The following is a 9,918-nucleotide window of genomic DNA, read 5'->3' as shown; positions in this document are numbered from 1 at the left end:
CACGGGTGGGGAGTGGTGGGGACTGGGTAGAAAAACTCCTTACACTCTGGCCCGTTCACCATATCCTGGAGAGGTGAGACAAACATAATTTGGGGCCATAACAGTAAAGAATCTGAAGTGATAAATGATTTAACAGCATCCCTCTATTAATATTCTTACTTGTTTTCCAATAATTTTTCTTGAGTGGGAGAGAAAGAGATGAAGTCACAGCCAGAGTGGCTGGGAATTATATTTGGCCCTGGGTCTACCGAGGGAGTCTGTGGCCAAGGTGGTCAGCATCTTTCATTTGGGCACTGCCAGGAAACAGGTCAGTGTCCTCTGGTCCAGCACAGAAGCATCTCTGGGTTTTAGCCCAGTGAGAAAGGCCAGCGAGAAGACAGCCTGGGAATGGTGTGGCTTCCATGTCAGGTCGGGGCCTCCTAGCTCGGACACAGAGATGCTGACCCACAGTGCTCAGGCCCTGGCCAGCTCTTGCCTGCACCAGGCTCTGAGGCCTCACCATTAAAGGCCCTTGGAGCAGCTGGACATGGTTGCAGGGAGTTAGTGCAAGAGGCTGCAGCAGTGATGCTCAGTGACTCTTAGCTAGAGCCTGCAGCACTTAGGGAGCAAACAGATGCTCGCCCCCTTTGAATGCACTAAAAACAGCTCCATTCTTTGGCGCAGTGGTAAGAGGAGGCGCTGCTCCATGCTCCCACTGTCAATCAAGACTGGATCTTGGCGCTCCACTCGCTTCCTCCTGGGCCCCAGCCCTTCGGACCTCGGTGTCTCCACGTTTTCCTGCAGGAATCCGGAAAATAAGGGCAGCCTTTCCTAATCAGGGGTGAGAAGCCCTCCTTGGGAGCTGACAGCCACTGAGCGCTGCGCAGGCAAATGCATTGTCATCTTGTTAGCAGCTGCTGTAACTAAGACTCAAGTCGGTAGGGGGGTAAGGGGGGGGGGACCACAGCCTACGCAGCAGCTTAGAACATGCAGAAGCTGCTAATCCTCATTATTCAATTGTCTGGGCACTGGGGGCGGGTTAGCCAGCGATTTCTCTCCCCGCCCATGCATAAATAAATGAGAGGTATAGATTGGGGTGGGGAGGGGAGACGTCCAGGTTTGGGGAGTAAATCTGACCCAACATCACAATTAGGCAGGTGTCTGGGAGGAAGGCTCAGTGCTAGTCACATTCTGACTTCCAGCCTCCTTGAAGGCACCTGGGGAAGAGATCACCTGATTAGCATTGGGGGAGCGATGTGCTTCTATTCTGATCCAGAAGCAGGCAGCTGAAGTGTTGCCTAATATGATAAAAGCTCTTTTCCCCCCACATGCTTTGGTATGATGAGTGTCTGACTCCAGTGCATTTCAGAATTCCTCACAGAGAATCTAATGGAAAGGAAGAAGCAAATAAACAAACCTGAAGAAGAAAGATGCTTCCCGTAAATTATGTCGTCGTTGCAGTCTGCCTAGGATGCTTCCCTTAGCAGTGAAGAAAACCGAGGATTATTATTTGCCTTAGATGCAGACTGGTAGGTTTCCAGCTTCCCTGAAGGTCATCCTGAGTCAGAGGCATAAGTGTTTCTCACTCAAGCTAACTATTTTCCTTCTAATTCTTTTACAAGAAATTGCCTCCAGTGTTCCCCAGAGGAGAAAGAACATAGCATATTATTTTACAGTGAGGCTCCGCTAATCCTTGTCGACCACACTTTTTCCTACCTCTTACCACCATTACTGCCAAGTGGATGTGATGAAATGATTCATGCTCAGCTCAGCAGAAATGCTGCTGCTCATTTTTGGGTCTCTGAGTCTTTCAGGGCACAGATGAAAGAGGGATGAAATGATGAAATGTATTCCCAGACTCTCCTCCTCCCCTGAAAACACGCCAGTCCTAATCCATGTTCGGTCCAATCCAATAATTATCCCTGAGTTTATTTTGCATTTGGCATTTGTCTGTGAGCTAGACTATGACTGTGTCTACAGAGGTGGGCCCTGGTCACCCATAGCCAGGGCCCAGGAGGGCCCTAGAGCCAGAGGTCCCTAAGGTCTGTCCCTAAGGTCTCACTTTGGCTTTCCTCTGCCTCAGCTGGGTTTCCACTAGACCCTGTAACAGGTACTTCTTCTTCTTCTGTTCTCATTCTTCATTGTTTACGGTGAGGGGAGGGAGGTAAGGAGGAGTAAGGTAGACTTTCCTAATGCATTTTCATTTCCATCCAAGAAATAAGTAAGGGATCTATATGCATTCATCCTATCCCAGCATTCTACTGCTACAAGCTGGAGAAAATGTTATTGGTTGTCTTAGGAAGAGCACAGGTATTTATTTGTAAACAACATCTCAATAAGCTGCTTGAGGCAGAGAGGAATCCCAAAGGCATGATCAAATCCCAGAAGGTGATTTCAAAACTGATATGAGACCAGAAGTATTTATTCTGTTTGGTGGAGGTATAGGAGTGGGTAGGGAGAGAAAGAGGAGGAGGGTCCATGAAATGGCGAGCCCCCTTTATGATCCCTGAATCTTCGGTAACGTTGAATAAACTCATCAAATGCTCAGAGTAAGTGGCTTTCTGCTGGAAATAGCTAAAGAGGCTAAATTTTGCATGGGGGCAGGTGCTTACAGCATGCACTAATGTAGGAGTTGGAGGCGGAGGGGCTTTACAGAAACTATGAGGAAGGCTCATATTTAGACCAGCCTGGGGTTGATGGTGAGGATCGGGGGTGCATCTCAGCCAAACGAACTGAGACCTTTATGGGACAGCTGACATCTGGGTTCTAGCACAAATAAGCCATGGTTTTTGAAAGGAAAAGCAGAATCAGCTTGTATTTTCCTTTTTATACTACTTGAGAAAGTCACACATTTCAGAGCTTTGGGCTTTGTGGTTTTTAAGTGTGCTCATTCTTGAGGATGTGTCCAATATTCAAAAGAGAATGATTTCCTGTCCCCACCCCACAAATCAGGTAACATGCATTCCCATCTAAAGCAAATGGAATCCTTGACTGAGATAACTCCTAACCTGGAAAAATAAGCACATCATACTTCCAAACTCCTCAAACTTTTCCCAGGGTGTTTCCTTATGCATCTTATAGGGCCTTTCTTTACCTTTTTCTCATTATTCCCTCCTTCACAGTTGGATCAATGTGTCTCAAATTTTGTTATGCTGTTCTGGTTTGCTAATGCTGCCCATTATGCAAAATACCAGAAATGGATTGGCTTTTATAAAGGGGGTTTATTTGGTTACAAAGTTACAGTCTTAAGGCCATAAGGTGTCCAAGGTAAGGCATAAACACAGGGTACCTTCTCTGAAGGATGGCCAATAGCATCCAGAAAACCTCTGTTGGCAGGGAAGACATGTGGCTGGCATCTGCTTGCTCCCAGGTTGCACTTCAAAATGAGATTCTCCAAAATGTCTGCATCAGCTTCCAACAGCCATCTTCAAAATGTGTCTCTCAGCTGCAGCTGTGAGCTCCTGTCTGAGCTTATATAAGGCTCTAGTAAACTAATCAAGGCCCATGATGAATGGGCGGGGCCACACCTCCATGGAAATACTGAACCAACAGTTTCCAACCTAATTCACACTGATAGTTGTCTGCCCCTACAAGATTGCATTAAAGAATGTGGCTTTTTTCTGGGGGACATAATATATACAAACCAGCACACATGCATAGGAATCACCTAGTGATCCTATTAAAATGCAGATTCTGATTCAATGGGTCTGGGGTGGGCTGAGATTCTGCATTTCTAACAGTCCTCTGGGCATCTGGTCCATGAATCCTATTTTGAAGCAAGGCTCTCGAGTTCAAGCCACTCAACCCAGTGAGGGCAGTATTTCTCGATGCGTGGTCCTCAGCAAATGCAGATTCCTGGGCTCTGACCTAGTTTTATTGAATCAAAATCTAGGGGAGGAATCTGGTATCTGCATTTTTAACAAACTCCCCAGGCGTGGTAGTTTCAAGGTGTTATGGAGCACAGAAAAGGTCTTGTTCTTTTAATCCATTCCTGTGGCTGTAGATCTATTGTAAGTGGGACCTTTGATTAGGTTATTTCAGTTGAGGCCTGCCCCAGGTGGCTCTTAATCCTCTCACTGGGGTCCTTTATAAGAGGATAAAGCCCATACAGAGGCAAGGGATGAAATTAAGAGGAGCTCACAGAGAAGCTGAGAGAGGGAGCTACTGAAGCAGAAACTGGAAGCAATAAAAGCCGGGAGAGAAGGACCAGCAGGTGTTGCCGTGTGTCTTGCCCTGTGACAGAAGAGTCCAAGCTCTCTGGTAACCAGTCTTCAGAGAAGGTATTGTCCTGTTGATGCCTTAATTGGGACATTTTCAAGGTCTTAGGACTGTAAATGTGTGAGATAATAAATCCCCATTGTAAAAGCCAACCTATTTCTGGTTTATTGCATTCCAGCAGCTTTAGCAAACTGAAACACTGAGTTAACACTTATGCCAACTTACATTTTAAGCAGCTGTTCCAGGAAGCAGAAATGCAAGCAACCATGCACGGCAGAGTCTAAGTTACTATGGCCAATGACCTCTAACTGCTCCTGTGTGTGTGGCATCCTCCATCCATATCTCCAGGTCTACTGACTCCTGGAAATAGGAGGTTTGCTTCCTGGGATGGCTACAATATGAGTGTTTTAGATCTTCGTATAAAGAAGCCCTACTGGGTAGCTGTATCTTAAGGAAAAAATACCTCAGGAGGACATTCGAAAGAGGAGGAAAGATGGGTTAAGGATCCGTCACCCAACTTTGTTTCATGACGCACCCCTTCCATCTCTAGCACTGGGCTAAGAGAAATCACCTGATCTAGGAGATGGTGGTGAGCCCTGCAGAGCTGGCAGTGCAGAACCCTGAATGCTGATGCAGGATGCAGCAGTGAGGCAACACAGGCCTCTCTGGGTGGGGAAGGACTTCACCACCTTGATGCCACCCCGTAGGTCCTTGATCATGCACAGCAGAGAAATACAGATTAGCACAGCAGGCTCCTGCCTGCCCTAGCACCCAGCATGACGTTGTGCTCTGCATGCTGAAATCCATGCCTGCAAAACACAAAAGAGAAGTCGGGTACAAATTGAAGCACGTGCCCATGGCAAGTTATTGAGCAGATGGTGTAGTCCCCTTGATATTCACACCTGGTGGCTGCTGAAACCCTAGAAAGAAGGTGTAATTGGGAAATAAAGCACTCTTGTGTCATATAGCCATTCCTCTTGCCAAGTGAGAAGTTTCACCCTTGAAGAATGGTTTTATCTTCCATGAAAGTTGTATTTATCTACTGCTCAGTGTGAATATTTACACAATATTTCCCACTTTAATTTTTAATATATATGACAATAGTATCCTAATATGACCACTGCTACCAACCACTGCTATTGACAGTAACTAGGATACCCTTCATGTTTAAGGAGATTTATACTTAGCAAAGCACTTTTCCATAGAGCAAGATCTACAGGGACATGGAACAATCCTTCTCTCCCTCTGTTCTAGTTTGCTAATGCTGCCGGAATGCAAAATACCAGAGATGTATTGGCTTTTATAAAAGGGGTTTATTTGGTTACACAATTACAGTCTTAAGGCCATAAAGTGTCCAAGGTAACACATCAGCAATCGGGTACCTTCACTGGAGGATGGCCAATGGTGTCCAGAAAACCTCTGTTAGCTGGGAAGGCACGTGGCTGGCGTCTGCTCCAAAGTTCTGGTTTCAAAATGGCTTTCTCCCAGGACATTCCTCTCTAGGCTGTAGTTCCTCAAAAATGTCACTCTTAGTTGCTCTTGGGGTGTTTATCCTCTCTTAGCTTCTCTGGAACAAATGTCTGCTTTCAGAGGCCATCTCCAAAATGTCTCTGTAAACTGCAGTTTCTCTCTCAGCTCCTGTGCATTCTTCAAAGTATCCCTCTTGGCTGTAGCAAGCCTGCTCTTTCTGTCCGAACTTACATAGTGCTCTAGTAGTTTAATTCAGATCCACCCTGAAAAGCGTGGGGCACAACCTCCATGGAAATTATCCAACCAAAGGTCTTGTCCACAGTTGATTGAAATACATCTCCATGGAAACACCTAAAGGGTTCCAAAATCTAAACGACACTTATATGTCTGCCCACACAAGATTGCATCAAAGATAATGGCATTCTGGGGAACACAACACATTGAACTGGCACACCTTCTCTTCCTTCCATAAATATTTACTGTGTGCTTCTTATGTGTCCAGGGGGCATTACAGAGAGGAAAAAGACACAGCCCTTAATATTGAGGAGGTCACAGACTATTGGCAGAGACAGACAAACAGTTATAACCTGTGTGATGAGGGCAGGGAGGGCAAAGAGGACAGGTGTGGTGTGAGTGCAGTGGAGAGGAACTTGCCTGGAGTGAGCTTTGCAAATGGAGCAGGAGTTTTAGAGGAAAATATGCCAAGGATAGAAGGTCTTTCTTGTACTGAGGAATTGCAAGCAGCACAGTATTGCCGGAATGCAGGACAAGTATGGTGTTCAAGCCCAGACCAAATTCACATGGAGCCTGGGAGGGTGTAGCTGCTAGATTGAAAAACACACCCGGCACAGAAGTGGACATGGGTTTATTAGGACTCAACAACAGGAGAAGTTCTCCAGTGACAGCCGGCTGGACGTTCATACTCTGCGAAGGGAATAGAAATGCACGAGGCAATACATCATTTCAGAACAAAGACATTAAGTACAGTATGCTGACATTGGGTTTCTAGTATAATCATTAAAGGGGCCTAAGACCTGATATTTTACTCAGGTTAGTATTTAAGGCTAAGATAAAATCAATGCTGTTTTTTATATCTGCAATTACATTCCTCCCCCTCCTGGGAGATTGTTTACTTTCCTGACCTTTGTCCTTGGCTAAAGCAGGTTTGTTTTGGGCTTTTAGGAGGTGCCCAGGCTTTGGGTTGCCACAGCTCAGGACAAGTATGGGGCTGGAGGGAGATGAAGGTGGAAAGCAGAGAGGGGCAAGATCAGGAAAGGCTTTCTATGTCCAGCCCAGGGGGTTGGATTGTACCCCAAAGGTGCCATTGTAAGGTCTTAAGCAGGGGAGCATTTTAGTAAGATCTTGAGGCAGCTGTGATAAGGATGGAGTGGAGAAGGTAGGGGTGGGTCCTGTGCATACATACCTGCCCCCTTGGAAAGGACTAGATGCATCGATTCTGTGCTCCAGCTAGTGGAAAGATTTTTGCAAACTTAAAATGCCTTTCACAGGCCTGTTCTCCTTCAGGTCACATTTGGAGAGAGATATTGGTATCCTGGATTAAATCTACTCGATTGAGACAGAGAGACTCGCCTTCCACCACATGCCTAAGGTAAAGGGGCTGATTGTGAGGGAACAAAACCTCTGCATTTATTTTCAGAAAATCGACTGGAAAAAATTCTTGCCATAGATAGGATAGGTAAATAGCTAATATAAATAACGATACCTAAGTAAATCATAAAATTGAATTTAAAAAGACCCAAATAGAAAATTGAGCAAAGGACGTGTACAAATAATTTAAGATTAGCAATATGTATTAGCACATAGAACATAAAATCAGAAATACAGTCAGTAAACATGAAAAAATCAGCACTATTAATGATCTAAGTAATGAGCATTTAAGCAATGGTGAGATGCCGCTTACTAAGTCTTACGAAGTTGGCCAATATTTAAGAATTGAACACATAGCTCTGTCCTAAGAAGTGTAGGTGAGTTGCTGCTGGAGAACATGAAAACTGGTGTAACTTTTATGGAAAGCAAATTGGAAAATTAAAATCAAAAGCTGCAAGAAAGTCTGTTTTGTAATTTTACTTCCAGGAATTTATCTTAAGGAAATAATCAGCAAAGCAGCAAAGATGTATATACAAGGATGCTAATCACAGTGATTGTTATAATAACACTAAATTGGAAGCAATGCACTTTTAATGAAAACAGCCCAGTTTAACAAGTTATGGTACATGGTATAAGATGGACTATGGTACAATCACTAAATTATACACTCAAAAATTTTTAAATGATTTGGGGGAAAATGATCGTGATATAATATTAAAAGCAGTATATTAAACTATAAAATCAGTATGTTCTCAATTTTAGTTTTTAAAGTGGGTATCTGTATTTGCTGAAATAAATAATGGAAAGAAATGTATCAAAATGGGGAGACTTTGAGTGTTTTCTTCTAATGTAATTTATTTCCATGATATTACTTGCATTACAGTGATTTTTTAAAATTATCTTAAAAAGCATTCTCACCCAGCCATGTGACACCAGCATCCACTGTGTGCGAGCGTGTTGGTGCTGACGTCAGGTGCGGTTGGAGCAGATGGAGTGACAGGTGGCCCTTCAGTCTGCCAGGTGTGTGGCAGGTTCTGTGCAGGTGGCTTCCTGCACCCCTAAGGAGGACCTGATGAGAAGTGACAGCTCTGTGGTCATGTGAGGGGTGAGAGAAACACTCCCCTTCTCTCTGGAGATGAAGGTCAGACCAGACTTAGGGGCAATTGGGAAGCATGAGAGAGTCTCTCTGAGACCCTCTTGTCCCTTTTCTGAATCTACCCTTTTCCCTGCCCTCTTTCCACCCACACACTCTGGCCTTCGGGCTCTTCTTCATGCTACCTGGCTGATCAGCAGCACTCCAAGGTGGTGACCCATTCGCCCCATTTGATCTTAACTTCCAATCACAGAGAAAAGGGAGCTAATTGTACTAGTTCACTCTAGCACATGAGAGATTAATAGACTGATGTGCTCATCCAGAGATTATTGGGTTTTGAAGTTCAGTGTTTGCAAAAAAAAAAAAAAAGAAGAAGAAGAACTTAAAACAGGTATCTTCTTTATGGAAGTATTTCGGGCCATGGGATGTAGGGTTGTGGGATATAACCTAGTCACTAATTGCTGAGGCCTGGAGAGAGCATCTTCCCTGTCTTTCCACCCTTAGAGGGAGAGGAGTTCACACCCAGAGTTGATTCCTACCATGTCTGACGGGATTGGGGAGTGCATCTGAAAGCCTGTCCAGTAACCCTCGGGTACTGTCTGGGTCAGCCTCGATGCAGGGCCCTGGAGAGCAGGGCTGGGTCCGTCCTGGGCCTTGCTGAGAAGCAGTTTGGTTTTGTTCAATGTTGGTTAAGCATCTGTTCTTTGCCATGCACTGGACATGGGATTCTGTGGTTGGGACTTTGTCTCTGACGCTCACTGCTCTATCCCAATGCCTAGAAGAGCGCCTGGCACATAGTAGGCACACAAATAGGGGCAGATCCAGGATTTATGGGCCTGACACTTATACAATTTGGAGGGCCTCTTTAAGGAAAAGAATACAACTAAAAAAATGAGGCTCAACCAGCCTCTGCTAACCCTGTGCTTCCTTGTGCCCATATTGGGAGCCATGTGATGGCATTTGTAGTTACAGCACCTGGGCAGAGGGGGTCTGTATGCCAGATGACACACGCTTCTCTCAGACTACTGCATTCCCCGTGAACTTCATCACAGCCTTCGTGATGTTCTTTGCAGTTGCCATCCCCCGAGAAGGATGCCCGTGCTTGTACACTCAGCTGGTGGTGGCGTGGTTATGCTTGTGGCTGCTTGTGGCTCCTCTTCCTGCAGTTGTGATGGCAGTCGAGGAGTGACACCTAATTGACAGTGACATTCTAATGTGAGCTGTGTCCTTTGGTGGTAGGAATGATCTCTGATGGTTCTGGTGGAGCTCACATAGAGGATTGTGCTGGGGACAGGGTGCGCTGCAGAAATGGAGCCTGGCGGCGGGGAGGGGGTTCTCCAGGATGGCGAGTGAGGACTCAGTGGGTCTCAGACACAGTTTCTGTTGAAAAGCATTCTCCGTGTTGGTACCAGGGTGGACTGCTCTGTCAATCATTGTAAGATGCTTCACAAGTTATGTGCTACTAATAATATTTGAAGCCAAAGTGGTGGATGATTTACTTTTTCAACAAATTGCAGTGGGTTCAGGCATGTTCCTATATTGATGACAAA

General features: G+C 45.3%; 1 long non-coding RNA gene across 1 annotated transcript; it reads right to left on the bottom strand.

Moving 5' to 3' along the window:
* Positions 1-5,910: 5,910 nt before the first annotated feature.
* LOC119515185 lies at positions 5,911-9,442 on the bottom strand. Its single transcript, XR_005212986.1, has 4 exons — positions 9,344-9,442; positions 8,194-8,344; positions 7,091-7,271; positions 5,911-6,591 (listed from the first exon to the last, which is right to left on the bottom strand). It is a non-coding gene; the product is annotated as an uncharacterized LOC119515185 (long non-coding RNA).
* Between the last annotated feature and the right edge of the window lie 476 nt (positions 9,443-9,918).

This window comes from Choloepus didactylus, chromosome 2, assembly GCF_015220235.1.
Source record: "Choloepus didactylus isolate mChoDid1 chromosome 2, mChoDid1.pri, whole genome shotgun sequence".
NCBI lineage: Eukaryota > Metazoa > Chordata > Mammalia > Pilosa > Megalonychidae > Choloepus > Choloepus didactylus.
The sequence above is the reverse complement of the archived record's forward strand: the minus strand, read 5'-3'. Positions and strand labels throughout refer to the sequence as shown.